Source organism: Columba livia, chromosome 5 (assembly GCF_036013475.1).
Source record: "Columba livia isolate bColLiv1 breed racing homer chromosome 5, bColLiv1.pat.W.v2, whole genome shotgun sequence".
NCBI lineage: Eukaryota > Metazoa > Chordata > Aves > Columbiformes > Columbidae > Columba > Columba livia.
In genome coordinates, this window is record NC_088606.1 from 62662001 (window position 1) to 62665686 (window position 3686).

The 3686-nt window shown below is 41.3% G+C and overlaps 1 long non-coding RNA gene across 1 annotated transcript; it reads right to left on the reverse strand.

Moving 5' to 3' along the window:
• Positions 1–292: 292 nt before the first annotated feature.
• On the reverse strand, positions 293–2563 carry LOC135579622 (uncharacterized). Its single transcript, XR_010473132.1, has 3 exons — positions 2426–2563; positions 1294–1386; positions 293–417 (listed from the first exon to the last, which is right to left on the reverse strand). It is a non-coding gene; the product is annotated as an uncharacterized LOC135579622 (long non-coding RNA).
• Between the last annotated feature and the right edge of the window lie 1123 nt (positions 2564–3686).

Genomic DNA, 3686 nt, shown 5'->3' on the forward strand with positions numbered 1-3686 from the left:
TTAACACTCTGTCAAGCTAATACATTTTGCTCAGTAAGAATTAATAGCTCTGGTTTAACTAAACTGCTTTCATTTCCAGGACTAACATGTCAACTGCACATATTTAACTAAACCAGTTATCAAAACAAATTCATATCCAGTAACTGCAGATAGCATCCATTTAAGCTAATTGTTTAAGTGAAATCACAGCAAGGCCATGATTCCCTTTTGAAGCAAATTACATGCTTTTCAGGCAACATTCAGGCATCTAGCAACCCTTCATGCCCGTGTACACCTTACCTAAGCATTTTGCTGAGACGAGAATTGACGGGTTTATGCTGATGCCACTTCTCGCCAGAAAAGGCCGTTCTGGCACCACTGCCAAGGCCAGCAGTCAGCTACAGCTCCCTTCTCCCGGCTTTGGATGGGAAGCAGTGGCTGTGGTGAATTCAAATAGAGCTAATAACAATTACCAGAAGCAGCGACTGGGTACTAGTCACACATTAAAAATGTTGCTCAAGTTTTCTCACGACGACACTTCAAAGCCTTAGAGCATTTCAAGCTGCTGGATTTGACGCTGGGTCAGACCCCATATAGTTGCTAACGGTCCACCAGTGTGGCATAATTTGGGGAAAAAATGGGAGTATGACTCAGGCAATTTGAATTATATCTCAACTTTAAACACCTAAAATTGTATTTCCAAAGAACTATCTCTCAAATTAAACACTTCTCCCCACCACAGAAAATATACCAATTTAACCTGCCCAAGAAAAGTCACGTGCAGTATCCTTTTTGAGAATGATATCAATAAAAAGATTCTCCTTCTACAATAATAACCCTCAGTCTTTATCATTATCACAGAATGGATTGGAAGGGACCTTAAAGATCATCTCATTCCAGCCCTCCTGCCATGGGCAGGGACACCTTCCACTAGACCAGGCTGTTCAAAGCCCCGTCCAACCTGGCCAGGAACACTCCCAAGGATGGGGCATCCACAGCTTCTCTGGGCAGCCTGTTCCAGTGCCTCACCACCCTTATGGTGAACAATTTCTTTCTATCTAATTTCAATCTACCCTCTTTTAGTTTAAAGCCATCACCCCTTATCCTATCACTACACGCCCTTGTAAATAGTCCCTCTTCAGGTTTCTGGTAGGTCCCCTTTAGGTATTGGAAGGCTGCCATAAGGTCTCCCTGGAGTCCTCTCCAGGCTGAATGACCCCAACTCAGCCTGTCCTCACAGGAGAGATGCTCCAGCCCTCTGATCATCTTGGGGATCTCCTCTGGTCTCAAGCCAACTTTAAATTACAGCCTTACCAATTACGCTGCCAGAGGTATCCCTGCAGACTTCAGTCAACAGCCAGACCCAGCCACATTAAACATCGTCCTCCTTTGTCACGCAGGATTGCTCTAGAGACAGGATGAATGGCAAGTCACCCATGGAACCTAAATCATGCTCCCTGAAGCATTGGCAGGCAGGTTGTGGCGCCTCTCATTGCTCAGGAAGCTCTTCTGGAAATCTATTGACTCCAGCTATCAAGACGAAAGAAATTGTTTACTAGGAAAGACTCTGTTTACAAAGCCATATTTATAAATATTTTCATTAATTAATGCAATCCAACAATCTGTCACCTTACAGGGATATAAAGCATAAGAAATACTTTTAAGGATCCATTTGTGAAGGTTCACATTTAAGACTTTTATGCTTCAGAGAGTGTAAAAACTTCTGTGTTGAAGATGACCTGATTAGCTGATAAGCCACACATAAGCAGAAAGAGGCAATAAGGCTCCTTTCCTTCCACTTCAAACCAGTGCCATCACGTGTTCTTATCTGTGTCATTACTGGGATTCATAGATATGGAAGATATATGATCATTAATACAAAAGATTTCACTCAGATTTCAGCTTGGAACACATTGAGGAGAAGCCTAAATGTTATATTATGTTATCAGATTCTATGCATGAATTTAAAAACAAAGATATCTGATCCCTGTCTATTGTACTCCTAAGACAATACCCAGAATTGTAGCTTTTCAGCTGGCAGTGCTCAACAAAAGCCAGATAATTGTGTGAATAAATGAAAAACCAAAAGGACTAGAGGCAGTAATCTATGTAGGGAATGGGCATTTGCACAGTAGCAAGATGTATAACAGCATACCCATGTGTTCTGTGCATTTACTGCATGACATGGTTCCATAACAGTTCCTCATAAACTGATAATTAACAGTGTCCTACAGTAATTGAGATAGTATATGTTGGTACCACAAAAGAACGATGGCGGTGCAAGCAAAGTGACAAGTGCTCCTGCATGCACACACCTAGAGGGGCAATTGGAGGGCAGGGGGAGAAGGGAAAGAGCTGAAAATGTTCAAAAATCAGAAGTAACTTTCCAAAAATGGCATGGCTATTAAAAAAAATATATATACATTTGGTTATCATACACACTTACGGAAAAGATAAGGGGCTCCAATTCACATGGTTTCCTCTGCAGCCATGAAAGCTGGAAGTGGACTCGAATGGTTCAGGAAAGCTGAGACTCTCATGCCCACGCAAAAACTTGGAACACCATTAATTACAAAGGCAATGAGCGCTGTCAACACTGAGTCTGATGCAGTGACTTGAACATGGAAACATTTATATGCAAAAAATTAGTAAAATTACAAGTGTGGATTTCACTTAGAGAAAACCTAACTTAAGCAAAAGTATTTTATATCCTTTAATATTTTATATTAGGAGGAAGAAAAGATGAATACATGCTGAGGGGTGCCTGCTGTTCTGCAGGCTGTAGGAAGCGATGGGGAGTTGGGAGCGTTCATGTGCCACGCGGTGTCAGAGGGAACATGACAGTCAATGGCTCTATCACAGTATCACAGTATGTTTGGGATTGGAAGGGACCTCAGAAGATCATCTACTCCAATCCCCCCTCTATCCAGCAGCCAACATTAATTCTGAACTCCTAATTTAAATAAGGAGAAATGATGGCAGAAGTTAGTAGATCTATATTTTCTCAAAATCAAAAACTAAAAAAAAAGGGCAAAAGACCCGCTGTTTTCTTAGCAAAAGACTATTTTTAAAGAATCAACTGCCTTTCTCGGGAAAACTAAGTACCTTATAATTGTTTCATAAAAAGCCTGCTCAAATAAAGCAGAAACCTGAAAACTAAGCTACAACTTGGAGAGGCTGAATAAAATATTTGCCAACTGTAACTATGGAGGTGGCTAAACTGCAAAAGAATATTTTCAATATGCTGCTGAACTACTGAACTATGGGGAAATGTGGTATTGATGGAGGACTGTGCTCTTATGTGGGACATCATTGGATCTAATAGTGACCGCAATTAATTTCATTCATTATTTTTGACTCTGAGAAAAACGTTGACTGCTCCTGGTTCCAGTCTCACTTAATTTTAAAAGAACAACAGCGATCTTGCCCGGAGAAAAAGAAAAGTTACAAAATTCAAGCAGCAACCAGAAAACCCCCCCTACGCTCAGCTTGTAATACGTTGTTTTGCAAATAACTAGGGCTCTATTAATGAAGTATTTAAAAAGTCGTATTTTCAGGGGAGGCTCAGATTTGAATCGACACGTCAGTCATCGCAGGATGAGCCGCAGCAGAGCTCCCGCCCAGGTGCATCCCAGCGCTCCTGTGTTTACTTAAAACACACATTAGAAGAACTGGCAGCATCCTGGCGTGAAGGCTATTGTGACACA